General features: G+C 39.1%; 1 protein-coding gene across 1 annotated transcript in view; it reads left to right on the top strand.

Moving 5' to 3' along the window:
• Positions 1-13,683, top strand: part of DSCAM (DS cell adhesion molecule) — a 692,286-nt gene that overhangs the window by 140,194 nt on the left and 538,409 nt on the right. The gene's annotated exons all lie outside the window — the stretch shown is intronic.

The raw sequence follows: 13,683 nt of genomic DNA, 5'->3' as shown, positions 1-13,683 counted from the left end.
ACAGCAGGGCTGTGATATGTTGCATGAAATAACTTGCCAGAGTCTTTTTTTTTCCATGTAAATATAGTCTTGAGTTCTAATTATTAAGATGGAAAATCTGGCTCTTGAAAGTAAGACTATAGAATCATAATAATTGACTGTGATTTCTTTTTTTTCACATAAATGGTTTCACTTTCTTATTTATGAGAATAAAGTTTTTCTTCTTCACCCTTGGTCAAAATAATTTCCTTTGTTCTGATGCAGTTATTTTTCTTTTCAAATATTTTCCACATGTAGAATAGAACAAATTTGAATAGCACTCCTGGAAAAAAAATATTATTATTGTTTTGTTTAGATTATGGGAGAATGAAAGATTAGACTATGAGCATTCTGTACTGTAATTATATATATTAAATTATTGTTTTTTACTTTTCTAATCAAACATTTTATCAATCATTTTTTATGAACCTGTAGTAAAACACAAGTAAAGAGTCTCCATGATTCCAACAGGGAGAAGTCTATTGCTCTAAAAATGGCAATTTCACTACAATTTTGCTTTATCACGACTAGCTGAAATTTATGACATCCATCAATGCTTATCAAAACTCTTCCCATCCTGATCCGTATGTGGGGTTAATTACAAACATATTCCTTCTTTTAAAGATGTTATGACCAATGTAGATATTGACCAGGTGATATTCATAAAGTAATTTTTCCTGAACACGTGACGATGTATAATGTCATGAGGTTATGTGGTGCAGTTGAAGGAGAGGAGACAGAAGTGAAATGGCCCCCGCCTCTCCCCGGGGTGGTCAAGCGGTCCCCAAAGTCCCTGGTGTGGATCTGAGGTGTAGAGATCAGGGATGATGTGAGTCCTGGCCTGACAGCCAGACACAGTGTCACTTGCTCACCGGGCAAGAGGAGAAGGGAAAGGCTTGTCAGTGTTTTCTGAGCAGGAGTCTGCGTTTTCATTTCTCCTTGTATCAGTTTTGCAAAGGCTCTGAGTACCTGGACCCCACGCATCCCAGTAAATGGAAGCAGGTGAAAACAAGGATGTGTGAAGTCGTAGCTATGTGGGCAGCGCTGCACCAGGATCAGCTGTTTGTGCTCCAGAATCAAATGATTGACTGTTGGCGGGGATTGAAATGCGCTCGCTGAGCTTGGGGACTTTGATCTTCACCAAATCCACTGAGACAGCTGAAATTTCATGGAAAGGTGACAAGGATTTCCTAAACCAAATGCAAATAGATGTTTAACTTTCAACTCAAGCTCATGCTCCAAAATCTTTGCAAATGCATGAAAGAAAACCCTGGTTTGTAAATCAGAGAATGTTGATTTTTTTTTTAACAGAACATTGCTTTTTGAATGGTCTTAAATTCCAGCCTCTTAAAATTTTTTTAGTCATTATTATCGCTGATGAGTCTTATGAGATTTCAATAATAGATGTGTGTTATGTAGAGATAATGTTATTTGGAGGCCTTATTAGAATTGGGGAAAGACTTACCAAATGGCAAATTTAGTTTTCTGTGATAAAGACTGTGGACTTTCATTCTTTTGGTAATCCAGCTAGTTATGGATTATACGTTCTCTTTTTTCTTTAATTAACTGATGCAAATAAAATATTGTATGAAACAATAAACATAGAAAACATTTTCCAACATGAATACATAATATAATTAACCTATACTTATGAACATCCATTAAAAAAATCAGTGTGTTGATTAGCATTTATGTTAGGAAAAATGTGTAGTGTTAAGAGTTACAGCCCAGATTTTGTCATGAAAATTATGTGCTTTTGGCTCAGACATGGCCCTCACTTTCTGATCAGAAAAGGATGTGTGGGTAAAAATTAGATGATTTCAAGGTAATTTCCAGCTAAATGTCTATGATCTGTGACCTTTTTTGTATCCTTTCCACTGGATCCTTGTTTCATTGATGAGGTTATTACAGGTTTTGTTATTATTAATTTCCTCCCAGAGATATTATTCTCTTTGTATATGTTGTTAGTCGCTCAGTTGTGTCTGACTCTTTGCAACCCAATGAACTGAAGCCTGCCAGGCTCCACTGTCCACAGAATTCTCCAAGCAAAAATACTGGAGTGAGTTGCCATTTCTTCCTCAAGGGGATCTTCTAACCCTGGGACTGAATCCTGGTCTCCTGCACTGCAGACAGATTCTTTACCATCTAAGCCACCAGGGAAGCTTATTATTTAGGGTTTTTTTTTTTTTTATTAAGTAAAATGATTTTATTAGATTTTTTTTTTTAAATGTTGGCAAAGGTTGAACCCTTGAACCACTCACCTGCTCTTTTAAATTTTCGTGCGGTGGCATCAGTGCCTGGTTTCTCTTTGCGTTATAATAGATATCATGTGATGTGAATGCTGCCCGATGGAGTCTTTTCTGTCATTTAGTGCCCAGCCTTCCCGTGTAGTTAATTTTATGATTGGAATCTGGGATTGTCAGTTACAGAAATTTGCATCAGAAACAGATTGAGTTCTGTGTCCATACTGAGAGACCAGGCTCCTTCTGCAGTGGTCAGTGGATCCCCATGAAAGCTGGGCTCCAAGCCTGGGTCTTTGCACGCTGTCTGCCTTCCTGGTAGATATCTACTGCTGTGCTGCTGGGAACGCCTGACTACACCCCAGCGTGTGTGCTGGGTCTTTGTGCATCAGCTAGAAGCGGGTGGCAAATGCAGACTCTCAGGCCTTGCCCCAGACCTCCTGCGTCAGAGCTCACCCTCTAACAACCTCAGGCGATTCTAACACTCACTCACGTTAGAGAATCTGGTCTAAAGCATCCTTGTCCTTCGATGGACCTTTTGCCAGGAGTTTCTGAGTGTTTCCTCCTGGATGCGCCTTTGTTACTCTCCTTAGCCAACTTTGCCTCTGGGATGTTGAACAACCAGACACGACCCTCTCATTTCATCCATCACTACTGATGGTAAGCGCGTGGGGTTGTTTTCCTTTCGTTACCAAGTCCAGGCTTGCTCTGCACATCGCATGACAGGCCAATGAATCCAAGCGATGGGGCGTTGAGGCAAGGAAGAGACTTTATTTGAGGAGCCAGCAGACTGAGAAATGACAGGCTAGCCCCTCAAAATAACCATCTTATCAGAGTCTGGATGCCAGGAGGTTTTATACATCAGAGATGGGGGGAGGTGAGGAAGCAAAGTAAAAAGGCCATTACTCTTGTAAACATCTCCCAGAATGGCAAACCTCAGGCAGAGGATGTATTAATTTCTTCCTTCCTGACATCCACAAGCTACAGGGCTCCGAACAAAGGCAGCTTTAGCTTAACAGTCAGGCAGAGGGGCAGAATTCTCTGAGGCAGGCCATTCGTATGATTATAATAACGAAAGCAGTGAAAAGCCCAGCAAGGAAACAGTTCCAACATGGCGTCAGAATTGGCTTCCTCCCTTCAACACTTTTACTATTAGACAAGGAAAAACAAACCCTCTCTGACATCATCCATGTTCCTTGCCACTGTAATGACATACTGAAAAAGAAATGTATTATTACTCATAATTTTTTGAACATAGGTCTTGGTGAGCATTTTTCTTTAACATGTAATAGAATTTCCTCATTGATCTAATGGGCTCCAGTACTTCCCATTTCTCTGTTCCTTTTTGTCTTCTTATGCCTATGAATCATCAGAGTCATCAAAATGGATTTTGACCATTCAGATTCACAGTTCCCACCTCTAGAGTATCGCTTGGATCACAAGACCCCGGAGATGGTTACCTGTGAAAACCTTCTCCAGGGTTTCTGATGATGTGTGCATATTCTAGTGATGGGGCCTGTTGACCTGGCTCTGCAGAGCCCCTTTCTCTTCTTTGAGTGATAGGTATGGAGTGAGAACTAGTTATGCTGATGGATATAGAAATGCTTTGCAAACTGCCCAGGGTTCCTCACATCACCGTGGCACCCCTTGCTTTTTCCTTATATCCAGCAATTCTTGCTAATTACTCAGTTCCATGCTTTCCCCAAGCACCTCCCAGCACTTCTGTGATGGGAGTTGATTTCAGGCCTTGTCATTTTACACTCCAGCTTCATGTCTGAAGCAAAATCCAAACTGTCTTCCATCTGACCTGCAGACAGATTTGCAAATATTTGTAATTTGTTTATTTCCCAGGCCTGACCAGTGACCTCTAACTCACATGTAAGTTTTTGAGTCGAGGCTACTGATGCCGCCATCCAGCTCTGTCTTAAACTAAACCCTCACATAATATCCAGGAAAGGAGCTGAACCAACAGCAGGGTTCATGGGAATGTGGTCAGATTTCCTGTGCTCCTTGTCTTACAAATTTCAACATGACACTCACAGGCCATGGGTTCAAGTTATAGGTCTTTCTCTGCCTGATATAGAATTGCTTTTCCTTTCAGTTTTCTTGAGGCATAATTCCATCCACACCAGCGATTTTGCCCCATTCCTTAACATGAAGTAATCTTGCCTTTCAAAACACAGAAACTCTTTGATCACTAAATGTACCCCCTTTCATCTTTTACTATTCTTTTCTTGCCAAATTCAGAATGATACTCAATGGTCAAACTCTGAGATGCTGAGCCCTCAGTTTGAACATGAGTCCACAATGTGAAGACTTTGTTGATATGGGCCCCACGCATCGCTGCACTATAGACAGTCCCTTGTCACCATATCATGTGGGTCTATGGGCACCTTTAAGAATGAAATAGATGTCCATCAACAGATGTCCATCAGCAGATGAATGGATAAGAAAGCTATGGTACATATACACAATGGAGTATTACTCAGCCATTAAAAAGAATACATTTGAATCAGTTCTAATGAGGTGGATGAAACTGGAGCCTATTATACAGAGTGAAGTAAGCCAGAAGGAAAAACACCAATACAGTATACTAACGCATATATATGGAATTTAGAAAGATGGTAACGATAACCCTGTATACGAGACAGCAAAAGAGACACTGATGTATAGAACAGTCTTATGGACTCTGTGGGAGAGGGAGAGGGTGGGAAGATTTGGGAGAATGGCCTTGAAACATGTGAAACGTCATGTATGAAACGAGATGCCAGTCCAGGTTCAATGCACGATACTGGATGCTTGGGGCTGGTGCACTGGGATGACCCAGAGGGATGGTATGGGGAGGGAGGAGGGAGGAGGGTTCAGGATGGGGAACACATGTATACCTGTGGTGGATTCATTTTGATATTTGGCAAAATTTAAAAAAAAAAAAAAAAAATGAAATAGGGGTGGAACTGTGAGAACATTGGGGATTTTTCATTTTTTTAAGTTGATGATATTCTCTCACAAATGGAATGATTTCTTTCTGTTTCAAGAAGGCTTTCATGACCAGGTTCATGGGTTACACAGCATCACACCGAGTAAGAAGACAGGGACCATGTGAGCCAGCATTTCTAGAATTTGGCTTCATCATCTGTACAGCAAGGTGACACACACAGGATACTCTATATCCTGCCTTCTCCCTGTGTGAGGGCTCATTACACGGGCACATGAGCACAGTTCTATTATCCGTTAGTATCTTGGTTTCCTTGAAAATTTAGGAAAGACTCGAGGAATTTCCTTAGAGCCAGTTGGCTGATCAAAAGAAAGTTCACATTTTTGAAAACACAGGATGTGATACTAACTGAGCCATTGAAAGGAATGAAATCATGTCATTTGCACTCTGTAATACAGAGTGAAGTAAGTCAGAAAAGGGACAGATATTGTCTATTAACACATATATGGGGAGTCTTGAAAGAAGGTACAGGTGAAACTATTTGCAAAGCAGAAATAGAAACACAGGCATGGAAAATAAACATATAAACACTAAGGGAAGAAGGGAGGGGTGAGACAAATTGGGAGATCGGGATTACTATATCCACAGTATTGATACTATGTATAAAATAGATAACTGAGAATCTACTGTAGAGCACAAGGAACTTTACCCAGTGCTCTGTGGTGACCTAAATGGGAAGGAAATCCAAAAAAGAGGGGATAAATGTAAACATACAGCTGTTTCACTGCGGTATAGCAGAAACTAACACAACATTTTAAAGCATGAAAGTGAAAGTGAAGTCGCTCAGTCGTGTCCGACTCTTTGGGACCCCATGGACTGTAGCCTGCCAGGCTCCTCCGTCCATGGGATTTTCCAGGCAATAGTCCTGGAGTGGATTGCCGTTTCCTTCTCCAGGGGATCTTCCCAACCCAGGGATCGAACCCAGGTGTCCTGCATTGTAGACAGACGGTTTTAAAGCATATATACCCCAATTTAAAAAAGAGACACTGTGAGACTGTGTACTGTAATGTTCTTCAGCTACACATTTTTGTATGGCTGTGACTGTATTTTGTTTTGATGATTGTATAGCCAGAAGGTAAGTTAAGAATCCAAAACCCTTGGAGAAGGCAATGGCACCCCACTCCAGTACTTTTGCCTGGAAAATCCCATGGACGGAGGAGCCTGGTAGGCTGCAGTCCATGGCGTCGCACAGAGTCGGACATGACTGAGCGACTTCACTTTCACTTTTCACTTTCATGCATTGGAGAAGGAAATGGCAACCCACTCCAGTGTTCTTGCCTGGAGAATCCCAGGGACCGGGGAGCCTGGTGGGCTGCCGTCTAGGGAGTCGCACAGAGTCGGATACGACTGACGCGACTTAGCAGCAGTGTATCCTTGAAACTAGATAGGAATTAAATTAGACCATAATGGTTGGATTTAATATTTATTTGAAAAAATATACCTGATAGTGACAGATTAGGTTCTTATTTTCAAAAGTCATAAGGCTGATTATTCCTTTAAAAATCTCCCTTGAGAAAAACAGTTTCATGTGTAATTATAGAAATTATTGCTTTAAGATGCTTGATCACTTTCATTAACTCCATATTTCTGCTCAGATTCCCTTTTAATCAATTATATCAGTTATCTACAAAAAAAAAAAAAAAGAATCCAAAACCCTAATACTGAAAAATATGTTTTCTAACCAATTTATGAAATCCCATTTTTTTAAACACCTGTATGAGAGTGGTAGTGGGAATAGTAAATTACAAACAGCAATACGGTTGGGAGAAATTTTTAAAAATAAAAAAAATACAGGTATTTGCTCCCTCTTTGCTCTTTTCTGTTTTCTCCTGCCCATTTCTCTGGCTGGTCTCAGGGTCCGCAGCGTTGCAGTGATGTTGGGAGCCGACCACTGGGGACTGCTGAGCTAGCTGTCAGGTGTGAGGAGGAAAGGAGGACAAGGAAGTGCCTATGTCCTCCACTGGCCCTGCCCAGAAGAATGTTCCTGTCTGAGGGTTCGTTTGTGGCCTTTAGTTCCAAAAGTTGATATGCCACAAATGTGAGTCAAATTGCCAAACAGGAAATCGATGGAAATCAAACCCACTCTGGAATTGTTAATATAATCTGTTCTCAACCTAGAAACCAGTGAGGACTGTGCAGGGCACAGTATGTACTTGCCCTAAATAGCCTTTTATTTCACTGGCTGGACCCATTACATGCCATCGCTTTCCGTTTATAAAACGGATCTCTTGGAAAATACGGTACTGGTTTCATAGGCATCCTTTTATTATTCCATCTTCTACTTTTCTGAATTCTTAAGTGGATTTTCTGCAATAGTTCATCTACAGTCAGTTGTCCTTGGTCTTTCCTTTTTCTATTGCCTTCTAAAATTTTGTAGTAAATTTAAATTCTCTCTTCTATTCATGATTTTAATAGTCTGCTCCACTGTTCAGATATCAATGTGCCATCTATATTAAGGTCATCTCTAAGTTTACTTAAGGACAATCACTCTGTTATACCTATTACTCTGTCTGACCCAAGGCTCTGCTGTCTTGCGTGTTTTTCCAAATCTAGAGTACTTTGTTTTAAATGCTGACATTTTGCTTTCAGGCAGGCAATGCTCAAATACCATCTCAACCTCTAGTAAGTATTAATGAATAAGGCCTCCTGTTATCTAACCAGAGTTTCATTTTCCCGCGGATCTTATCTTTAGGTACAGGAGACGTGTGCAGAATCCCAATGACTGGAGATCTCTGAAATATTTATTATGTGTGTGTCCATATCTGTTTTCCACATTGCTATCTCTCCTGTGCTCAATCTCAATGGTGCATTTTAACACTTTCTGGGTATTTTTACTAACGTTGTATGTTTATTACAGGTATGTTTATGACATGTAGCCTAGAAGTGTTTCGTTCTTGCTCCTTCTTGCTGGAAGTATTAGCTTGGTTTCTGAATCTGAAGTGTGCATGCAACAGACTATATGTTTCTTTGTGTGTTTTATACCATTTTGGCTCTAAAAAATACCTATAAGCTGAAAGTCATGGGAACACATTTGATTTAAGTGCGTTTTGATGTCTGCTTTTTGAATAACATTCTCATTATTTAAACTCAATTTTGCGTGCTGGTTCATCTCTTTTCACTGATATTTGATATAAAGATTTTGATTTAGATATGAACTCAGCCATAGGGATATACACATCGGAACTGGCTTTTGAATGAGTTACTTTGTGAGTTTTTATTACATACAATCCCCAAGACTATCGAGCCAATCCAAGGAGGGCTTAAACAGGTACCATTAAAAACAGGAATTATGACCATAATCCTAAGCCACAGAATGACATTTATCTAAAGTAATTACCTTGTGATCCAAACACATTTCAGTAGTATTTGTTAATCTTGCAAGCATATGGGATCAGGGAATTAAAAATAAGAAGCAAATCAAATAAATGTGACTTTGAAAGTGAAATATATACTTGAGTTACTAGTTTATTTTTTTAAAGGAAAAATTAAAAGAAATACATTTTACTAATATGAAAAAGGTCTGTTAAGCTTTAACAGAGAATGAAACTAATTTAGTATTAGCTATGAATTACCAATTTGAATATCTTTCCATCTGTTTCAAAGTGAAATCTATGTGTGAAACCTGAATGCTCCAGTGCCAAGGGGGCCCATTTAATAGCAGGAAGATCTCCCATGCCAGGTGGACAAAGCTAGAAATTCACCTTTTGAAAAGAGTGAAGGAAGGCTTAAATGGTGCTCTGCCACTTCTTCGTGTCTCTCTCCTCATTCCAGCTCCCTGCACACACGTGGGGGAAACCATGAAAGTAGCTGCACTTTTAGGATAAGTTTTGAACTGTTATCTGAGTTTGAAACACGGTTTCCCCACTAATTAGGTGGGCAATCGTGACTGTGCTAGTTGAGGTCCTTGAGCATCTGTTTCCACAACTGTAATACAGGGATGACAACCTCCCTGCTGGAAGAGGAAAGATGTAAGCAGGTGCTATGTAGGCACTTCTGGCTCAGAGCTTGACACGAAGTCCCATAACCTAGTTGGCTTTGAGCAGTAGGAGTGCCCATATCTAGCAGAAAGTGCCCTCTGGGTGTTGAGGAACACTAGATTTTCTGTCCCCGCCCCAGTAGGCTGCAGGGCCCACCTTGAGCTGTGAGAGAAGACCAAAGTGCTGCCTTCTTCATTTAAAGGATTCTCTTATGATTTAAAAGGGCTAGAAGTTTGGGATTAGCAGATGCAAACTATTAGATATAGGATGGATAAGCAATGAGGTCACAAGCAACTTCATTCAGTATCCTGTGATAAACCATAATGGAGAAGAATATGAAAAAGAGTGTATCTGTATAGCTTGGTCACTTTGCTGTACAGCAGAAATTAAACACAACATTGTAAATCAACTATACTTCAATAAAATTAAAAAAATAAAATGAAAACTAAAAAATAAAAGTACATCAAAGAAAATACCAACATTTTGAGTAAACACTGTAGAAGAGATATGTTCAGGGACATCAGGGACAAGAGCATATACTGAGTATTATTAATATTAGAAACACTGTAATTTAAACCACTATAGAATGTAATATGGGGCTTCCCGGGTGGTGCTAGTGGTAAAGAACCTGCCTGCCAATGCAGGAGAAGACTCGAGTTTGATCCCTGGGTTGGGAAGATCCCCTGGAGAAGGGCATGGGAACCCACTCCAGTATTCTTCCCTGGAGAATCCCATGGACGAGGAGCCTGGTAGACTACAGTTCATAGGGTCTCAAAGAGTCGGACACGACTGAAGCAAATTAGCACACACACGCAAGCAGAATGTAATGAAATATTTCACAAACCATCAGAATTAAAAGAAAAAAGATTATCAATAAAAAGAACTCAGTTTAGCTGTAGTCATGTCTTTTTCCTCATTCCTGTTTATTATTTGTACTTGTTGAGATTTTTTTCCTATAGGATTGGTCTTTTTAGTAATATAACTTCTGTTTCATTTTAATTTTTTGTTTTGTATTTCATGTCTTCTTTCCAATTTCTTTAAGTTTACTTCATTCTTCTAGTTTATGAAATTTATTTTTGGCTGACTTGTTTCCAGTCTTTCTCTTTTTTAAAAGGAGACAGAGATGTATAGAACAGTATTTTGGACTCTGTGGGAGAGGGCGAGGGTGGGATGATTTGGGAGAATGGCATTGAAACATGTATAATATCATATATGAAATGAGTTGCCAGTCCAGGTTCGGTGCATGATACTGGATGCTTGGGGCTGGTGCACAGAGACGACCCAGAGGGATGGTACGGGGAGGGAGGAGAGAGGGAGGTTCAGAATGGGGAACACGTGTACACCCGTGGTGGATTCATGTTGATGTATGGCAAAACCAATACAATATTGTAAAGTAATTAACCTCCAATTAAAAGAAATAAATTTATATTTTAAAAAATACAAATAAATAAATAAGAATAAGTAAATGTCATCAAATAAGTAAATAAAAGGAAATGCATTTCAAACATAAACTTCTCTCTAATGAGCACTGTAACTACATTCCACAAGACATTTAAAAAAATACACCATTGTTTATTTTTAGTAGGTCATTTAAGCACAATATATTTCCTTGAATTTCTGGCATATTTGGTATTTTCCATTTATCAATGTTGTTGATTCATCTTGTCCCCTATCGAACTTTCCTGCTGCTTGTTTGATCGCTAGTGCTGGCTGCATTTCCTCTATCGATGTGGAAGTTACAGCTTCTACTACTTCTCTGTGTTGCGTTTTCGGTGATTCATCATATTAACTTTTTCTTCACTCTTCCATTTTCTTCTATGTCTAGTCTGAGGTTTGTTGGTTTTTTATTTGTTTGGGGTCAGTCTTATAGGATTCTCTGTTCTCAGTTTTTAGAGGATTCTGGGACTCTTAATTAGTACAAGAGAGAAAATAAGGTGATCAGGGTGGTGAGGGAGCTCCACGTTGTAGAGAGAACAGAGAAGTTAAAAGAAATAGAGAAAAGAAAAAAAAAAGGCATTTTACATCAGAATTCTGGAAGAAGACAGTTGGAGAGGCAATATTTGAAGAGATAAAGTCTGAAGGAGAACTTCGCTGGGGGCCCAGTGCCTAAGAGCCCACCTGCAAACGCAGGGATTCAGTTCAGTCTCTCAGTCGTGTCCGACTGTTTGTCACCCTCTGGGCTGCAGCACGCCAGGCTTCTCTGTCTATCACCAACTCCTGGAGCTTGCTCAAACTCATGTCCATCAGGTGGTAATGTCATCCAACCGTCTTGTCCTCTGTCGTCTCCTTCGCCTCCTGCCTTCAACCTTTCCCAGCATCAGGATCTTTTCCAATGAGTCAGTTCTTCCTATCAGGTGGCCAAAGTATTGGAGCTTCAGCATTAGTCCTTCCAGTGAATATTCAGGACTGAATTCCTTTGGGACTGACTGGTTTGATCTCCTTGCAGTCTAAGGGACTCCCAAGAGTCTTCTCCAACAAATGCACGGGACACGAGTTCAATTCACGTGCCATGGAATTCTCCAGGCAAGAATACTGGCGTGGGTAGCCATTCCCATCTCAGGGGATCTTCCTGACTTAGGGGTTGGACCCATGTCTCCTTCATTGCAGGCCGATGCTTTACTGTCTGAGCCACCAGGGAAGCCCTTATTTATCTAGTCTTTAAGTGGTATTTAGTCTATTCATATTTAATGTCATCATCAACATAGCTTGTATTTAGTTCTTTCATCTTGATCTATGTTTCTCTTTTCAATTTCCTGCCTTACTTAAAGTAACCAAGTAATTATTTAATTTCTATGATCTCTTAAGTATACATTTTTATATTATTTTGAATGTCACTAGAAATTACAATATGTATCTTTAACTTGCCACTGTTCAATTTCCAATTATATCATCAAACTCTTTGCAAGATGTAGGCATGCCATGATTATATACATAATTCCACTTATTCTGCTCCCACTCCTTGTGCTCCTTTATTCCTCTGCTTTGAATGAATGTAGCCTAAATCTATATTTGTTATATATATATATATATATATATTACACAAGCATAGATATGTGTCTGTACATACAAATACACACATATTAAAAATAAATAAATCTCTTATTTTTACCCATACATTGCACTTTCTATGGTTTTCTGTTTTGTTTTTTTTTTTTCTGCAGACTTGAACTTTTTTCTGGAATTGTATATTGTTCCCTGAAGAAGTTCTTTTAGCATTTCTTATACTACAGATTTTCTGGCTACAAAATCTGAAGTTTCCTTTGACTGAAATTGTCTTAATCTAGCTTCCATTTTTTGATGTAAACTTTGGTAAGATATAAAAATTTATATAAACAACTTCTTTAAAATTGTATTTTTGAAAACTTTATTTCACTGTGAGAAATTCAGTCATCACTCTTTTCATGCTTTCCTTACATATGACCTGGCTGGGGTTTTTTTTGTTTGTTTGATTTTTGGCTACTTTAAGGTTTTCTTTCCAGTTTTGGTTTTCAGCCTCTAATGTGATAGGTGTGACTTTAAAATTACTTTTTAAAGGCTTATCATGTCGTTTGCTGAGCTTCTTGGATATGTATATTGACATACTTCATCAATTTCAAATTTAGTATCTTGTGTCTTAAAATAATTTTTATCCTATATCTTTCTTCTCCCCTTTGGGGATTTCAATTATTTATATTTTTTGATCATATATTATATGTCTTGGGTATTTTGTTTTATTTTTTTACTTTTTTATTTGCTATCTGTTATCAATAAAGTATCTATTGACTTGCCTTTGATTTCTCTGATTCTTTTCTCTGTCCAGTCTGCTAATAAGCTCATCAACTGCATCTTCCTCTCTGACATCACATAATTCCATCATGATAATTCCATTTCATTTTCCTTTTTACTGTTTCCACTTATGTGGAAAGTCTTTATCTGCTTATACTTGTCATCCACGTCTTCCTCTAGATCCTTCATCATAAATTCTTTAGAATCCCTGAGTGATAATTCTAGCATCTGAGTCATTGCCATATGTGTTTCTATGAACTGTTTCCTCTTTTAAATGTAGTCCTCTTTTCTCACTTCTTTGTATATCTTGTGATTTTTTTTTTTTAAATTTTACACTGAACATTGTGATGGGATAAAGCATGTCCACCTCCTAAGAGGGACATGCCCCATGAATTTGATGGTTTGAGACTGAGTTAATCTAATGGGTAGCTGAGCTGTCCCTGGACTCTGTTGTGGAGTTAGAATTTTAAGTTAGACTCAGTTCACCACTGAATTTTACACATTGTGGAGGTGGGGTTGGGACTTTGCCTTCGGAAGGCTTGGGGTCTGAGTACCAGTCAGACTCTTTAGATCTCTTTGTGCATCACAAGGCCAGCTACAAGCTTTCCAAACCACGGCGATGCTGTTTCTGCTTTGCAGCCTGCCTGCCAGCATTCTGAGTTTCTGGCGCACTCTCTTTGCTCTCTAG

Source organism: Bos mutus, chromosome 1 (genome assembly GCF_027580195.1).
Source record: "Bos mutus isolate GX-2022 chromosome 1, NWIPB_WYAK_1.1, whole genome shotgun sequence".
Lineage (NCBI taxonomy): Eukaryota > Metazoa > Chordata > Mammalia > Artiodactyla > Bovidae > Bos > Bos mutus.
The sequence above is the reverse complement of the archived record's forward strand: the minus strand, read 5'-3'. Positions and strand labels throughout refer to the sequence as shown.